The sequence below is a fragment of the Anopheles gambiae genome, chromosome 3 (assembly GCF_943734735.2).
Source record: "Anopheles gambiae chromosome 3, idAnoGambNW_F1_1, whole genome shotgun sequence".
NCBI lineage: Eukaryota > Metazoa > Arthropoda > Insecta > Diptera > Culicidae > Anopheles > Anopheles gambiae.
The window spans coordinates 52322277-52341361 of NC_064602.1; positions in this window are offsets into that span (position 1 = coordinate 52322277).

The following is a 19085-nucleotide window of genomic DNA, read 5'->3' on the forward strand; positions in this document are numbered from 1 at the left end:
GTGGTGAGAATTTCTGCTTTCACCAACTCGAGTAGGGCTGCTATCTCACTTGTGAGAAGTGAGTTTGTACCATTGCGAAACTCGTTACAATTTTTGCACAACCACAACAATTGATTATTCCGCCCAAGCTCACGAGTAGAATCACGGGACAAACCCGTGCAATGGGTATGATGCTTGGAACCACACACACCGGCGCAGGACACCGAATTTGCACTATCGGTGGGTGCATTGCAGGTTGAGAACTGCATAACGATGACACAGCACAAACTGATGAGTGACAGGAGCAGGAACGAAGCCAAACAATATCTCGGCAAAACTGACGAAATAACAGGAGACTAGGTGCAAGAACTCAAGTGCAACTTGATAACAATCGAAGGCACGCACTAGCCAGTACAAGCAACTCAGCAGCACCAATGTTGCAACTCTCTCCTCTTAACAATATAAAGTGATTACTTGCTAAAGAGTGAAAGACAATTCATATTTACATTCTTAATTAAAGTAATAATCCCTAATCACGGTATCGAATTGGTGGTTGTCGAATTCTTGTTGATCTCCTAAGTTGAGTTTGAGATTCTTCTCCACGAGCTAAATCTTCATTGATATTATCAGATCTAAACATTGTAATGGGTTAGGCGATAGCTACGGTCGCCATATGATGAGCGTACAGCGGTACAACTGATCAACGCGTACCATCGCGGTAGGTCAGTGTTTCGCTGACAAGTATCGAGGTTGAATAACACTTTGTTCGAAGCGGACTTTTCGACACTTGATCGTCCAGGCGATCATAGAAACCTTTAGGAGGTTTCCCTTACTGGAAACGTTGGAGTTTAGAGGCCTTACCTTGGGTAGGGGGACATAACTAAACTCTTTAAATGAGAAGTCGATAGATGTTGGATGGGCATAGTCCTATCCTGACAGTCCGAACGAATCTGACTTGCCACGGTCGGAATTGGTTTTATTTATACTCAATGAGTTTCGTACATTTGGTTTTGTAATGTGTTTTTGTCCTAATTAAAGGTTATTGATATGAGGTACAATTCATACATTGTATTGGAGTGAGGTGTCTATCAATTTGTGCCTATGTTGCGCTTTTAGTGTTTTTACAAAGGTTCTGGAAAGTTTCAACTGTTCTAGCCAAAGAACGAGTGCGTTCGTCGATCTTTGCCTACACTGCGCTTTTTAGCAATAAGTTGCTATGCGTTCTCTGTTTGTCCACTTTGCCGCAGTAACGCTTGAATTGCTTATGCTGCGCGTTTCGGTTGTTTTCGATAAATGTTTCTCAATTGTTTTTTCTATGAACGGTATGGTCTGGGTGTGTTGCTATGTTGTGGATTGATTTGCTGATGTGTTATAATGAATGTGTTGCAATGGTGTGATTTGGCTTTCCGAAGTGTGTTACAATGTGTCTATAGCTGATAGTGTGTATTATAATAAGTTATGTATAGCAGATATGCTACACCTCCCCCCTTTAATAGAATAACGTAATGAATTACAATGATTGAAGTTATTCTTTTCATTTAATTTAGCTGAGTATTTGCTATGCTTTTTTTTGGTTTACTAATAAAATCATTTCTTATCTCTTAAGGTGGGTAATATTTTATGTAAATAGATCTATTATCTAGAGGTAAAGAATTGGGAATATTTAATTTTCTTCTAAAATATTTAGATTTTCCTATGTTTCCTTTGTTGGGTTCGTTTCTAGACTTTTCTGCTTTTATAGATCTTATGACTTTTTGCATGGAGGTAAAATTATGAAATTTTACAAGGAGCTCTTTTATATATTTTTTGTAAGCTATAGTTCTTCTTGGTTCTTTTACATTTTCTTCACATAATGTGGAATAATTCATTTTTCTAGCCTTTTTATCCTGGCAATATAATTCATTATTAGATTCTTTTATATACTTCTTCTTTGATTTGATGCTATGCTTTCTTCTCTTCATACGTTTTAGTTCGGTGGCATGATTTTCATTACAAGGATTCTCCTCATTTATTTCCCTGTTGTCTAGCAATAATAAACTATCCGTTACTTGTTCTTCAACAATATTTTTCTCATTGTCATTACTTGTTGTATTCATTTGTATTTGTTGTTTGTTTTCACGTTTATAATAATGTTTAGGATCATTTTCGCATTCTTTTGTTAAGTTATTATTCTCTTTAAATATTCTTTCAGAGTCTCTTGACCCTTTCATATCATTAATTGTTTCATTATTTAATGCATTTCTTCTTTCTGATTTATCTTTAAGTTTTCTGTTATTATAGTTCGTTATGCTTTTTTATATTATTATAGTCTTTTTGAGTTCGATCGTTCATTTGATTAGTATTTGTATAGTCTTCGTAATTTTGATTGTAAGTACGACTTTTATGTTGTTTGATATTATTATTGAATTGTGTATGATTGTTTTGTTCTGTTCTTATATAAAAGCATTGGATTTTGTTCTGACTACTGTTGTTATAGTTGTTCTCGCGAGTATTATATCCTTGGTTAACTTGATTGTTACTAGTACAATTGTTTAGCTGATAGTGGTGTTTATAGAAATTGTAGTTGTTATTATTTATATAACTGTAGTTATCGGATGGTGTTTGAGTTGTTATCGATTGATTAAAATTTGGGTTAATTTGATAATTAATTAGGGTATCTTTATGTTGAAAATCCCTATTGTTGCTTCTATGGTTGTTCTGTCCATATCTTACGGGTGGGAATCTGGGTGGGTTTTGTGTCTGAAATCTATTATTATTTGGGAATTCGTTGAAATTGTTTCTTTCTTGGTAGTTGTTTCCATGCCCTCTATTGTTCCTGGTAGCGTTTGAATATAGGATCTTTATATGATCATTCTTTCCCTTTTTCATCATGTCTTCTAGCTCCAACTCTACTGCTCGCTCTATCGCTTCATGCAAGGTTTCGAATTTACTCGATCTCATTATAATTCTGGTCTCGAAATCTTTGAGTCCATAACTCAATGCACTGATTCCTGATTTAGTTGCCTTTTTTCTGGCTACTTCTGGTGCTATCTCTTCCGCTATGTATGCTTCTTCAAGTTGTTGCGTTAGTTTTTCAATAATGGTTCCAAAATCTTCTATCGTTCCCGTCTGTTTAGTATTGTCCATTTTCGATACTATGATCTCTGGTGTTACCTTTATGCTGCACCTGTCTTGTAATTTGCTAACTATTTCTTCGATTGAGGATGGGGTTTCCCCTACGACAGTTCGCGCTTTTCCTGTAAGACGTCCTAATACCAGTTCTATTATTGTTTCTTTATTTCCCGGATCTACTATTTTCTTTAGTACGTTTAAATTTGATACCACACTTTTCAAATCTGTCTCATTACCGTCATACTTTGATATGAGAGAAGTGGTGATTTTAATCAATTCTATAATTTCAGCCATTTTGTCAGGTTTCGTTTCCATTGTTATTTCAAATTGCTTCTCTGATAAAGTCGTAAATTTCCTTAGTATTATCCCTTAATGCTGTAAATGCGCAGAGCCTACATTTTAGCTGTTTCACCTGATCATAAATTATTATCATAATTTTCTGTTTTCTCTAATAGTTTTGCATCGTTCAGCTTCGTTATTGTTAGTATTGCCATAGTTTATAGACAATTTTAATAAATTCCTAGCCTGTTTTTTGTTGTTGCTATTTTTGCACAATCTCATCAGTAAAATTTTAAATTTACGGTACCTTGTTTATATACATAATATATATTTTTGTTGTTGCTGCTCATGATGATGCTCGTTACCGGTGCTTGGTGTTTAATCGGTGCTTGGTGTTTCAGTCGTCACTCGATGTCTTGTCGGGGTTGGGACCCTTTGTCCATTCGCGCCTGCCAATCCATATTGGGCAGTGAGCTCGCCTTGTCTTTTCGTCTTCCACGTTGGGAACGGTTGTTCAATTCATTTACGCTGGTTACATCTCGTTGACCGTAGTCTCGCCGTTCATTCTATCACCTTTCAGATGAACATCACTTTTACATACATATTCATATTCATATTCATATTCATATTTATTTGTCTACCTTTTGGTTACACAAATGCTTAAATAATACTTATTACCTATGTTCCTAACCTAACAAAAATTAACACAAATTATCAAAAATTTGAGAAAAATTTTTTTTTAGAAAATTAGAATCTAAAATTTAAAAATTAAAAATTAAGGCAGCACGGGATTATGGAGGGTTCTGATGCGGGATCGGAAAGAGGATAAGGGAAGGTTGAAATCAAACATAGAGTATACACAATTAAATCGACGAATTGCACGAAGAAGGGGGTCATTACGGCCCACTGCAGTTCGGCGGGAAGGGATCACTAGGGGAGGGCGGTTTCGAAGAACACGGTTAGGGTCGTAGAAAGGGATAGAAGAAAGAAGGGAAGGAGAATCAATATTACCAAGGAGTAATGCGGCAATAAAGGTGGACTGGGCATGGGAACGGCGGTTTTCCAATAGTTCCAGGCCAAGCTGCCGACACCTGTCCTCGTAAGGAGGTATGGGGGAGGACAATCTACCCAGGATTTTACATATAGCAAACCTGGTGAACGATCGCTGCACCCGCTCGATACGTTCCACATGGGTTCGAGCTGTAGGGGACCAGACTATTGAGCAGTACTCCAAAATCGATCTGACCAGAGAGCAGAACAGAGTCTTCAGGCACATTGGGTCGGAGAAATTGCACGCAATTTTCTTTAGGAGACCCAATGTTGTCCGCGCCTGATTGACAACTGAGTCAATGTGGAGGCTGAAGGTGAGGCCTCTGTCAAGCAAGACACCGAGGTCTTTTACGACACAAACACGATTGACTTGCACAAAATTTAGGACGTACGAGTAAGTGATTGGAGACTGCGAACGACTAAACGAAATGACGTTACACTTATCAGGACATAATGTGAGGGAATTACTAGAACACCAAGACGAAAAACGATCAAGAATATTTTGTAGGGAAATGCAATCTCTAGGAGACGAAACTGGGAGAAAGATTTTGAGGTCGTCTGCGTAGCAGAAGAAACACTCAGGAGGGAGGGTGGTACGGACATCATTAATAAAAATTATGAACAGCAAAGGACTTATAACACTACCTTGCGGTACGCCTGCACTACATGAAAAGGGAGTCGAAAACATATAGGTACAAGATACAAAAAGATTATTGACGTCAAGTTGTGAAATTTTATTTAGAAGTAAGGAATGAGGAATACGATCAAATGCAGATTTGAAGTCAGTATAAATAGTATCAACTTGTTTAACTGACTCTAACTGGGATGATACGAAAGAGGTGAAGGACATAAGGTTAGTTGTTGTAGAACGGTTAGGAAAAAAGCCATGTTGCTGAGGGATAATAGTAGAAGAGGTGAGTTTAAACACATAGGTATGGATAATATGCTCAAATACCTTGGTTATTGCGCATTGTATTGAGATGCCACGGTAATTGGAAATGACAGACGGGTTACCTTTTTTGTGAATGGGAACTAGCCATGCCCGCTTCCACAATAAAGGGAATGAAGACGAGGACAAAGATAGGTTAAAGAATTTTACCAATAGAGGGACGAATAGAAAAGGTGACTTTTTTAAAACCGAGGCTGGTATTCCATCCGGTCCAGGGGAGAAGGATGGCTTAAGTTTTTTAAGAGCTTCAGAGACTGTATTAACATTGACAATACCCTCAGCCCATGCGACGGAGTTTAAACCAGGCAATATGCCCTCAGACTCCGTCAAAGGTTGACTCTCCGGTCTAGACAGACCATTGGCGAAATGCTCAGCGAATAGGGAACAGGTGTCAGCAGCGTTGTCCGTAGTGACCGAACCGAGCGACATGGAAGTAGGAAGGGAAGAGGGATTACGACGCTTCTTGGCATAAGACCAAAAAAGTTTAGGATTACGGTATAACATGCATTGAAGCCTTCCAAGATACAACCTATAACTGGCCCGATTATAAATACGAAAAGCAGAAGCGGCATATTTGAAAACTCTACGATTATACTCAGAAGGAGTTGAACCGAGTTTTTTGAGGGCGCGTGTTCTATCCGCCTTTAATGACCGCAATGTAGCATCATACCAAGGAAGGCGAGAGGAGGGTTTAGAACGAGGACAACATAAAGGGAGAGCTGCCTTAACAATATTACTAAATTGCTCCACCGCTACGTCCACAGTGGAGGGAGAATCGGTTCTAATTTCTAAAAAATTCCAATCAGAGTTGGTTATGATTTCCCTAAATTTTTCTAAGTTCATTTTCCGAAAATTCAACTCAGATTTGTTATCTCTAACATTATTACCATTATGCGGTAAAGGAACATTTACTGCGAATTCCAGAGGTGGGTGATAATGATCTAATTTAACAATAGGGTCAATACTACAAGAAACTGGTGAACATGAATATGTCACTAACTCATTAACAAAAACTAAATCTAGTTGCCACCGAAAAATATTTACAACCCCTGAAAGTTGACGCAGATTGAATTCAGCTAATCCGTCTATAAAGTAGGATGAGGCAGGGTTAACGGCAAGCGGTGCGAAATAATCCTCATTTTGAGACCACGATAGTCCAGGTTGATTGAAATCACCGCATAAGACAAACAAATCCCTATCTTTCATGCGAGATTGTATTAATGTAATTGTATTGAAGAATGAGTCTAACGTGTCAGTATTCGAGCTGAGGTTTGGAGGTAAATACACACCACCAACAAAGAGTGAATGACCGTTCAGTTTAATTTGAATCCATAAAAGTTCTAACGAGCATTGGGATACTTCAATGTGCAGCGACAAGAGCTTAGCGGAACAGGCAATGAGTACACCACCGCCGCGAGAGCAGGTACTGTTAGCGCTTGAACGATCACAACGATAGACGGTATACTTTCGGTCACAGAAGAGGGATGAAGGAATCGAATCGTCCAGCCATGTCTCAGTTAATATTATGACATCATAGCTCGCAACTTCGAGAGAGATGCGAAGATCCGAAAGTTTGGTTTTGAGACCGCGAGTGTTTTGATAGTAAAATTTTAACGGAGATTTAGAGTGCGAGTGTGTAAGTAGTGTTGCTATTGCTGCTGTGATGATCGAGGAGGTGACGTCGAGACTGCAGTGTTGTTGGTGGAGGCAGTAATGTTGTTGTTTGTTTCCATATGAATAGATACATCAGTGTTTGTGGTGACAGGTAACGTATACGTATCGCTTATGGTTTCACTGCACTGTGTTTGTATGATGGTAACATCGTTATTTGTTATTTCCGCTTACGTTGGGCTGTATGCGTTCTGTCTCACTTCAAGTTTGCTCTACTTTGCAAACCGATCACTGAAGTGTTTATTCATAACTTATTGCATTTCTGCACGTTGAGGTAGGTTGTCACCAACCTTTTTTGCATCATAACGCATAATTATTGTTCACAACATTATTTCTATGTTCTATATAAATTTGCACATTTGAGACTTTTTTCACTTTCCGTCGAATGCCGCACATGGTCGCAATACTTTCAGGTGCGTTAACATGACACTGCTATACGTTATAGTTGTGTGCATCACATTTTACTTAATTTCACTTAAACTTCTGCCCGTTGATTGCAGATTATGGTCACGGTCGCCATGTAATGGGTTAGGCGATAGCTACGGTCGCCATATGATGAGCGTACAGCGGTACAACTGATCAACGCGTACCATCGCGGTAGGTCAGTGTTTCGCTGACAAGTATCGAGGTTGAATAACACTTTGTTCGAAGCGGACTTTTCGACACTTGATCGTCCAGGTGATCATAGAAACCTTTAGGAGGTTTCCCTTACTGGAAACGTTGGAGTTTAGAGGCCTTACCTTGGGTAGGGGGACATAACTAAACTCTTTAAATGAGAAGTCGATAGATGTTGGATGGGCATAGTCCTATCCTGACAGTCCGAACGAATCTGACTTGCCACGGTCGGAATTGGTTTTATTTATACTCAATGAGTTTCGTACATTTGGTTTTGTAATGTGTTTTTGTCCTAATTAAAGGTTATTGATATGAAGTACAATTCATACATTGTATTGGAGTGAGGTGTCTATCAATTTGTGCCTATGTTGCGCTTTTAGTGTTTTTACAAAGGTTCTGGAAAGTTTCAACTGTTCTAGCCAAAGAACGAGTGCGTTCGTCGATCTTTGCCTACACTGCGCTTTTTAGCAATAAGTTGCTATGCGTTCTCTGTTTGTCCACTTTGCCGCAGTAACGCTTGAATTGCTTATGCTGCGCGTTTCGGTTGTTTTCGATAAATGTTTCTCAATTGTTTTTTCTATGAACGGTATGGTCTGGGTGTGTTGCTATGTTGTGGATTGATTTGCTGATGTGTTATAATGAATGTGTTGCAATGGTGTGATTTGGCTTTCCGAAGTGTGTTACAATGTGTCTATAGCTGATAGTGTGTATTATAATAAGTTCTGTATAGCAGATATGCTACAACATCTCCGTTTCTGAATCATGAGGGAGTTGAAACTCTTCCATCCTATCTGGCAGAAAAATGATTCATCTATCCAAGGTTCTATGTTTTGGTTACAACTATGGTGGATTGATATTTCTTCAGGACCAGATCTCATTTGGTTTATGTGCCTTTTCCACATCCTTCCATCGTCTAATAGTATTTCGTAATGCAGTTTTCCTAGCTTCTTTGCAATCGTTCCAAATTTCCACTTTTCGAACTGGGAAAGGAAATTTCTTGCTGCTACTCTTTCGTTTACTGCAAATGATCTTGTCGTTTTGTCTACTACTTCAGGATTGGATTTCTTTTCGATTTTTGGTACCATAACATCAAGCCGAGACCGTATCTGCCTGTTTAACATTAACCGCGAAGGACTTTCCCCTGTGCTTGGATAAGTTGTTTTCCTGTATGCTAGCAGTATGATTTGTAACTTTTTTGGAATTTTAGATTTATGGCGTTGCATAGTTTTAATTTTATCTTTTATTGTTTATACATATCTTTCTGCCTGACCATTTGTTGCGGGATGGTAAGGAGCTCCTGTTTTATGGGTTATTCCGTTAGATTTTAAGAATGTTTGGAATTTTTCTGACATGAATTGTGTACCTCTATCGGTCACTAAAATTGATGGTAAGCCAAAAGTGGCAAACATTTCTCGCATTTTGTCGATAGTCGTGTCTCTATTCATATCCGGTGTTATTTTTACTTCAGGCCATTTGCTGCATGCATCTTCTAGCATAAGAAAATATATACCCATAAATGGCCCAGCGTAATCCGCATGTACTCTTTCAAAAACTGATTGTGGACGCTCCCATACATGAGTTGGTACTTTAGGAGGATCTTTTCTTACTTTTGCACAAGAGTTTTTAGATAATCTTTCTATGTCGTTATCCATATTTTTTCACCAACAATAAGATCTAGCAAGAGATTTCATGCGTGATATGCCAAAGTGGCCTTCATGAAGTTCGTTTAAGACTCGATTTCGTAATTGAGGTGGAACGTAGACCATAGCGCCTCTCATAAGACATCGCTTTTGAAGATAAAATTGTGTCTAGTCGATTCCAAAACGATCGTTAATGGATACTGTTCTCTCTAAATTTAATCCGTCTATTAGTAATTGAACATTTATGTCTTTGCTAGTCTCTTTACTAAGTTCTTCTACTGATACGGGAAGATTTTCTATTTGATTTAGTTCAATTTCATCGGGTTCTTCTGTATCCTCCAGCTGAATATTTCGGATTGGCAATCGTGATATTCCGTCAGCATTTCCGTGTTCTTTTGATGGTCGATATCTAATCTCAAAATTGAATGATTCTAGAAATACAGCGTAATGTTGCATGCGAGTTGCTGATAGCGTTGGCAAACCTTTCTGTGGTGATAGAATTTGAGAAACTGGCTTGTTATCAGTTATTAAGACAAATTTTCTTCCATAAAGATATCGGTAAAACTTTTTAACTCCGAAAATAACCTGAGTATATCTTTGTTGGGATGGTGATAGTGTTTGAGATGCGTATTGAATTGGATATTCTTTGCCATCTGGATAGATGTGACTTAAAATGGCGCCAACTCCGTAGGGCGAAGCATCTACTGCTAGAGCTATTGGTAAGCTAAGATCGTAGTGTACCAAGATCCCTTCAGATTGCATTTCCTTTTTGATCCATTCAAATGCCTCCTGGCAACCTTCATTCCATTCGAAAAGAATTTCGTTTTTAAGTAAATTATTTATGGGATAAATCTTTTCACTTAAATTTGGGATAAATCTCTCGTAATAATTCACAAGGCCTACAAAAGCTCTTACCTCATCTTTGTTCCTTGGTTTTGGCATTTGTTGAATGGCAGTAATTTTCTCCTTTATTTTGTGAATACCGTACTTGTCGATCCTGTATCCACAGTATTTATTTATTTATTTATTTATTTATTTAATTAAATTGTCCGCCTATGGCTTAACAGTTCTTCTTCTTTTTGGCTCAACAACCGTTGTCGGTCAAGGCCTGCCTGTACCACTACTTGTGAGCTTGGCTTTCAGTGACTTATTGATCCCCCCCATAGCAGTATAGTCAGTCCTACGTATGGCGGCACGGTCCATTTGGGGCTTGAACCCATGGCGGGCATGTTGTTTAGTCGTACAAGTTGACGACTGTACTATGAGACCGGCTAAGGCTTAACAATATGTTGCTTAAAAACTAAGATGAGGAAAGAATGTACGGGTTAACGAATTATGGAGTGGGAAGGGTGATAGTGTTGCGAAGGAGGGAGTGGAAACGGGAGGGTGCGATATGGTAGTCGAAGAGATCGGAGTGGTCATTGAAGGTGGCTAACGCTCGTAAGAGTGGGTCATTTTGGCCGTAACGGGTTTGGTGAAATTCAATGTAGAGCGGAGCTCTGGGGCGTAAGGGTCGAGACGGAACATAAAGGGTATACGCGACAAGAGAGATGGAGAATCAAGGTTAGAGGAGAGAAGATTGACAACAAAAAGGGACTGGATGATAGAATGTCTGACTTGGATAGGTTCCAAACTAAGCAGGCGACAACGGACAAGATATGGAGAAATAGAAGACTGATCGGGAAGGAAGCGACGAATGGCGATATTCTATGCAATCTGCAAGGAAATTACATTTGCTTTCATTCACTCTCATATTATGGTCTTGAAATCGTTTTAAAACAGTGCGCAGTCTTTCCACATGGGTCTTGTCATCAGGAGCTGTTATTTTAACATCATCTAAAAATACAGAAACGCCTGGAATTCCTTGGAGAATCTGTGTGATTTCTCTTTGGAATATGGCTGGGGCAGAAGCAACCCCGTACATTAACCGTGTTGGTCTGAATAGTCCCATGTGAGTGTTCAGTGTTAAAAGTTCCTAATGTTCAGGTTTACCTATCATTTGTAAATATGCCTGCGCTAAATCTATTTTCGAGAATTTTTCTCCCCCAGCCATGTTAACAAAAAGTTCTTCTATTGTGGGCAAAGGAAATTTGTCTATTACCATGTTTTTGTTCACCGTTAATTTACAATCTCCGCACAATCGTACACGGTTTCCTGATTTTTTTACGGGTACAGTATCGGACATTAAGATAGATGTGTTATGTGTGTGTGTGTGTGTGTGTGTGTGTGTGTGTGTGTGTGTGTGTGTGTGTGTGTGTGTGTGTGTGTGTGTGTGTGTGTGTGTGTGTGTGTGTGTGTGTGTGTGTGTGTGTGTGTGTGTGTGTGTGTGTGTGTGTGAGTGAGTGTGTGTGTGTGTGTGTGTGTGGGCGAGTGCGCGGTTTTTGTCTGAAGAAACGTAGCTTGACATGGTTTCATATTGCGTTGAAAGCATTCTGTTTATGTGTGTTATCATGTGAAACAGCGTGTGTTTACACTTGGATAACAGCTAAAGTTTGCATCGACAGCAGCGCTTGTTCCTCGGACGAGAACGCAGGTGTGCTGTTTCATGAATGTGAATGCGACACCGGTGCGAAATGGACACGCGCACAATAGCAATGAACTCGGCATTCCCTCACAGGTGTTTCACCAGTGCACGCCATTGAAAGGCATGCGTGCATCTCTGCGTTAAACGTTGTGTGCGCATGGTAAACTTTGTGTGTGCATTGAGCAAGAGCGCAGGTGTTCTTTTCAATGGGCGTTTTTCGTTGGCCTGATCTGGTTTTGAATGGGTAGATGCTCACTCGCTTACTCATTGATAGTTTTTATCAATACGCTTTTTTGCTGCTCGACAACGATGTGATTCATCGCGTATAAAAGCAGAACGCAGGCTGTGCACGGCATCAGTCGTGTCCAAGTTTTTAACCAGTGTGTTCTTGACGGTCTAAGCAAGCAATTTTAGTAACAATGCGTCGAGGTAAACATTGTTCCGATTATCAGCGCCATATCATTAAGCGAATGGCGGCTGCTGGCATTAAGCGCAGAACGATCGAGTTCGTGATGGAACGATCGCGCACCTTTGTGGCAAACGCGCTTCGGACAACCGAAACGCGCAAGTCACCCGGACGTCCTCGGAAGACCACGGCGGAGGAAGACCGTAAGATCGTAAACATATCGAAGAAACATCCGTTTAGCTCGGCACCAGAGATCCGAGGCAGACTGAAATTGGCGGTGACGCCGAGAACAGTTCAGCGAAGATTGGTCAGTGCCGGGCTACTCGCGCGAGTGCCACGCAAAGTGCCCAATTTAACACCTGCGCATAAAAACGCACGGGTGTTATTTGCAATTGAGCACATGTTCTTCGATGAGGAGGATTGGCGCAGGGTTTTGTGGTCAGACGAGTCGAAATTCAATCGACAGGGGTCGGACGGACGCAGGTTGGTTCGGCGCCCTGTTAATTGTGCTCTTGATCCGAAGTACTGCTTCAAAACTTTCAAGCATGGCGGTGGTAGTCTCATGGTGTGGGGATGCTTCTCCTACTATGGGATGGGTCCGTTGGTTCGAATCCACGGTAATTTAAATGGTTTTGGGTATCGAGACATTCTTGATACTCATTTGCTATTGCATGCTAGGAAGAACCTTCCTCGGTCTTGGATGTTTATGCAAGACAACGATTCTAAGCATACTTCCGGGACTGTCCAAACTTGGCTTGCTGACAACAATGTCAAAACAATGAAGTGGCCTGCCCTTAGCCCGGATCTCAATCCCATTGAGAACCTCTGGGCAATATTCAAGAAGAGGCTGGGTAAAAACATACCGGAAGATCAGGATCACCTCTTCGATCACATGCAAGAGGTGTGGAGCAAAATTCCACCTAAAACGATCCAGAATCTGGTGATGTCGATGCGTCAACGCATGATAAATGTCATCGTGGGCGACGGCAATAAGATCAAAAACTGAGCTTATTGCATTTTTGAATAGGGATCACTGCTCGCGAGGGCGGTGGTCATGCTAATTACAACAAAAACCTAACCCAAAACACAAAAAAACTACTAACAAATCTATCCGAAACGACATACTTGTGAAACAAACACACACACCAATACACATTCAAACATACATACACACACCCACACACACACACAGATGCACACACACACACACACACACACACACACACATTTACACACACACATACACACACATGCACACACACACAAACACAAACACACAAACCACACATAAACCTGTCCCAACGGGTGCATGCTGCGTTGAAAACACTAGGGTCCTATCATTCTGTCCGATACTGTACTATTGGTGTAGCTCATTTACTACGGTTGACTTTTATCAAAATTCCTTGATTTACTAAATCGTTAATTTCTTTCTCGACACTTTCTTCTAATGCAAATGGTATAGTACGATTTTTTAGAAATATTGGCAACGCATTTTCTTTTAGAATAAGGGACACTTGAATATTTGAAATCTCTCCTAATGACTTACGAAAAACCACCTCGAATTCTTCTTTTAATTTTTTTATCACTTCTTGATTAGTATTAGAATGGGTGACAATTTGATATACGTACGAGTTCCTCTTACTTAATAATTCGTTCCAATGAAATTTCAAATCCCGCATCCATGTTCTTCCTACAATAGAGTTGACTCTACCACAAATAGAGTTAATTTTGTTTTAGTATTTTTCACTATAACACTAATTGTACCAAATAACTTTATAGATCCTCCAAAATAGCTTTGTAATTTAATATCTGATTCTCTAATAGGGATATTTTTAAACCATCTTTGTTTGTCGTTCATACTGATAATAGAAAACGGGGATCCTGAATCTACTTCAAATTGAATTTTAGTATTATTGACTTTTAGTGTTATGTACATTTTTGCGGTATGATTTGCATTTTGGTGTAAATTGTTGAGCAAAATTGAGTTTACCTCTTCGTTCTCCTCGCTGTCTTGATGTTGTTCGTCAATTAACCTCACACTTTTGCTTCTATTGTTCGTGCGACAGACGCGCTGCAAATGTCCAATTTTCCCGCACTTTTTGCAGACGGTTCTTTTGTGCTTGCAGACATATGCAAAATGTGATTCTCCGCATCTGTAACACTCGACGTTTTTCTTCGTTGTGTTGCTCACGATGTTAACTTCAGCATCTCTGCTAATCAGCACTTCAGCTCCATCTAAAGCATCCATGGCTAAAGCAATTTGCTTAGCTTTTTCCAGTGTTAGATTCAAATATTGCCCGAAATCACAATTAGCCGCCACTCTTTGCAAAGCCGTGATGAACTCCGTTATAGTTTCGCCCTCACTCTGAAGTCGTTGACGAAACTTCCATAGTTCCACCATTTCGTGGGGTTTCGGGTTGAACAGCTCATCCAAACACTTCACTATTTGTTCGTATGTTTTGTCTTCTGGTTCTTCCGGAGAAATATGATCACACAATAAATTGTATGAATCAGCACCCATGTAATGCAGAAGCATGCCTTTTTTAATATTCGATTCAACCTCAAATACCGACATTGCTCCGTGAAGTGAAGCGTTTCACCCAGCGGGGCCATTGCATGAGCCCTTTGTTAAAAGGTTCCATATCGAATTTTGCCATTGTGGTGCGTTGTTCACTCTGTGCGATGTTCTGCTTTGTACCACTGCTTGTTGGTTATTCTTCGATCATGCCACTGTCTCCACTTATACCCGATTGTTTCAGCTCTTATTTAACTGCGTAGCGCTATCGTTCCAGGGTTCTCAGAATTTGACACTCGTCGCCAATTGTTATAACTTGTGGAAGGAAGACACATGTGTTTCGTTCGCAGTTCAGAAACAGAGTGCCATTTATTCTCACTGACAGCTGTTTGCTACCCAACTAGCAGTTTCTGTCGATTGACAGTTGTCAGACGTATAGGACATGCACCTTGGTTAAAATCAAGGTGGATTTCAACATATCAGGTAGTGGAATCTAGCAAGGTGGATTAAAAAAATCAGATGGTGGAAAAGGGCATTTTACGGGTCGCCATAGTGGAGGGACCTTACGTCATTTTAGAACCGTTAACCACTGGTCTCCGCACACAAAATATCGCAAATAGAAAAGATTGCTTGCTTATTAAGTGTATTTATGTATATCCTTTGATTATTTACGAAAAAATTGGTCAAATTAACAATGCAGTTAATGATTTTGCTTCTCAGGAGGTTAAAAATCAAGTAAAACACAATATTAAATTCATTCAAATTGCACATGCGCCTCTTAGATATCGAGAAAAGCATGTGAAAATATATAATAATGAGTCGTGGAGATTGGATTTAGGTGTTTATTCGCCAACGGTCGGAATAGAAAAAGAAATAATGTGAGGAGCTCGGCTGTTATCCAACTGACGTTTTTGACAATTCAGTTGGGCAAGGTTTATACAGTGCTTGTATAATATTATACTGGTATAGACCAGTTTAAGTTATACCACTCATAACTTCTTCGGGGGGTGAAACTCGGGCGTCCTCGTCCGATTGACATTATTAAAAAATTCAAACACGGTAAAATTTATGTTACTTAAAACTATCTTGAAGCTTAACTAAGTAATAGACCTATCTTTAGCATTTAGAAGCATTCATATGATATTTAGAGTTCAAAATCATTAGCTAACAAAAATTAAACAAGGGAAAATTCAAAATTAGACATGAACTACTATGCTGTACTATTTTAAGAAAAAATAACTGTTTAAAGCCAAAACAAATCATTCTACTCACTATCATGTCACTTATTTCAACCTTTTGAGTTTGCGCTTATGTCTTTTAACACCTCTGATATTTTCGAAAGTTCTGTAAGCAACATTTTTCGCTACCACTTTTGATGCTCTTGGTTGCATCTTCGTTCTTATATTTGGTTTGATATACACCACTTGATTTTCTTCAAGAGAAGGAGGGTTACATTTTACATTATTTCGTTTGGTTTGCTGCTTGGCTGCTTTTAACATATTTGTTTGTGCCGCAGAGAATAATGTTTCCCCATTCCTTAATATCTCTTGCAAATTACGGCTATCTGAATTGTTAAATAGCCATTCATTTGGTGTATATCCTGTCGCTGAATGTACAGTATTATTATAAAGAGTAACAGCAATTCTTACTAGTGTCCTTGTGTCTGCTCTCTCATACTTATACTTGTTTGTATTAAGTATCTGAGTTAATGTGCAATGTGTCTTTTCGATTTGTCCGTTTGATTCGGAACATGAGGCATATTTAAGCGAAACTCCTAATGACGATAGGTAATTTTTTAGTTGAATGGACATAAAAGTGGTCTCATGATCTGTTATGATTTCCTTGGGTAAACCAAATGACGAGAAATACTTTGTAATTTTCCTTTGAACTTGTACATCGTTTTTGTTTTTTAAGTTTAGCATTTGTAAATGTTTTGTAAATGAATCGATTATGGAAAGAAAGCTACACTTATTAATTATATAAATATCCATATGAATGCGGTCCAATGGCTTTTCCGTAATTGGTCTTGGTGAAATTTTAATGTTATAGGGTTTCCTGTCATATTTATGGCAACTACAAATTTCACAGCTATTAATGTAATTTCTAATCATTTTAAGCATGCAAGGAAAAAAATATGATCTTCTTAATTGGTGTTCTACTTTACTTATTCCTCTATGTGCCCTATCATGCTAGGATGTTACGAGAAATTGTTGCCTGTCTGGATCTAGAACATCTTCTACAATGTTAGTTGTAATTACAAAATGACCTTTACTAAACTGATAATTACTCAAAGTCTCTTGTAAAGTGTGCATAATTTCTTCTGGTGCGAAAATCGCTGTTTGTTTTCCATTATGATACTGGGTTATGAATTGGCTAATACTATCTGAGTCAAAAATTGTACGTGTTATTTCTGTTCTGTGAAAATTATTGAACGGTAATATTTGAATTATTGAGTTTGTGGAACCCATTTTAAATACGAGTTGGTTTCTGAAGAAATTTGCAGGTCTCGTCGTGTAATGAATATAATAATCGTTCGATTTATCAGCCGAATGAATTGTTGTTCCATTACTTGAACAATCACTTGTGTCATTGTTATGCGTTATACTTGTATCCGGATCTGAAATAGAAGAAATATTAATATCTGGCAATGTTTCAGGTCTCCTGCTTAAAGCATCCGCTACTACATTGGTCTTTCCTTCTTTGTATTTCACTTCGTACTCAAAGTTCTCCAATTCTAATCGCCAATTGAGTATTTTTGAATTCTTAAATGAAGTTTTTATAAAAGTAAGCGGCTTATGATCAGTAATCAAGGTAAATTTTTGCCCGTACAAGTAGGGTTTAAACTTTTTTACCGCCCAGATGATTGCCAATGCCTCTTTTTCTGTAGCAGGATAATTCATCTCTGTTTTATTCAGAGTCCTACTTGCAAACGCTATCGGCCTTTCAAAACTATCCTGAATTTGAGATAGAACCGCTCCTAAAGCATGATTACTAGCATCTGTTGTCAAAATAAAGGGCAGCTCAAAAATAGGGTACGCTAGTACTTGATCTGAAGCAATAATTTGTTTCAGTTCTGTGAAGGATTTTCTAAATTCGATATCTTCATTTGAGAAAATAGCTCCTTGTTTTAAATATTTCGAAATAGGCCTTGTTATTTTGGCATAATCCCTCAAAAATCTACGGTAATAGCCTGCAAGCCCAAGAAACTGTTTGATTTCTTTCGGATTAGATGGCAGCTTCCATTCAAGAATTTTTTGAATTTTGTCGGGATTGGGTTTTATACCATGTTGTGTTATTAGATGACCTAGAAACTCAGTTTCTTTCTTTAGAAATTCACACTTGTCGATTTGGATTTTTAAATTAAATAAGGGTAATCTTTTCAAAACCTTGTTTAAGTTCTCTAAATGTGATTCTAAATTACATCCAATAACGACAATGTCGTCTAGGTAGACAAAGCAAATCGAACCAATGTATCCAGTTAACACATGATTTATAGCACGCTGGAAAGTTGCTGGGGCATTTTTTAACCCAAACGGCATTCTCGTAAATTCGAAATGTCCCTGGGATGTGGAGAAGGCCGTTTTTTCACGGTGGGAAGGTTCCATTTCTATCTGATGAAAGCCAGATTTGAGGTCCAGGGTTGAAAAGTAAGTAGATTTTCCCAAACTATCCAAAATTTCCTCTATTTGAGGAATAGGGAATTTGTCATTGATAGTTTTTTCGTTAAGTTTACGAAAATCTATCACAACCCTTACTTTCCTAACGAGAGATGAGTCCGATTTTTTTGGGACTACCCAAATAGGAGATGAATAAGGACTGTTAGAAGGAACAATTATACCATTATCGAGCAATTCTTTAATTTGTTCCTCGACATCTTTTTTATAATGGTTAGGAAAACGGTATGTTTTAGTATAAGTTGGCTCGTTATCCGTTGTTATTATTTTATGTTTGACTGCATTAGTAGATGAAAGTGTCTCATGACGCTTTAGCAGTACTTTTTGATTTCCTAAAATAATATTTAGTAAAGCATCTTTTTCATATGGTGTTAAATGGTGGGTACGAATTAGCTTTTCAACTGATATTTTATTAAGCTCTTCGTCAGAACTTAGCGGGATCGGACTTATGGTTTCGAAATTTTTTACTTTCAAATCAAAAGTTTTCTTTATGTTTGGTGCAATTTGAGATTGACTTAAAATGTTAATAGTTGATTTATATCCATCCGATTTATACAGTCCTGGTTCTATTACAATATTTTCACATAGTGTTTGATGGTATGGCACAAACCAATCGCCATTTTGTTGAGTTTCTATTGAAACTATGTGATGATAATATTTTTTGGTAAGAAA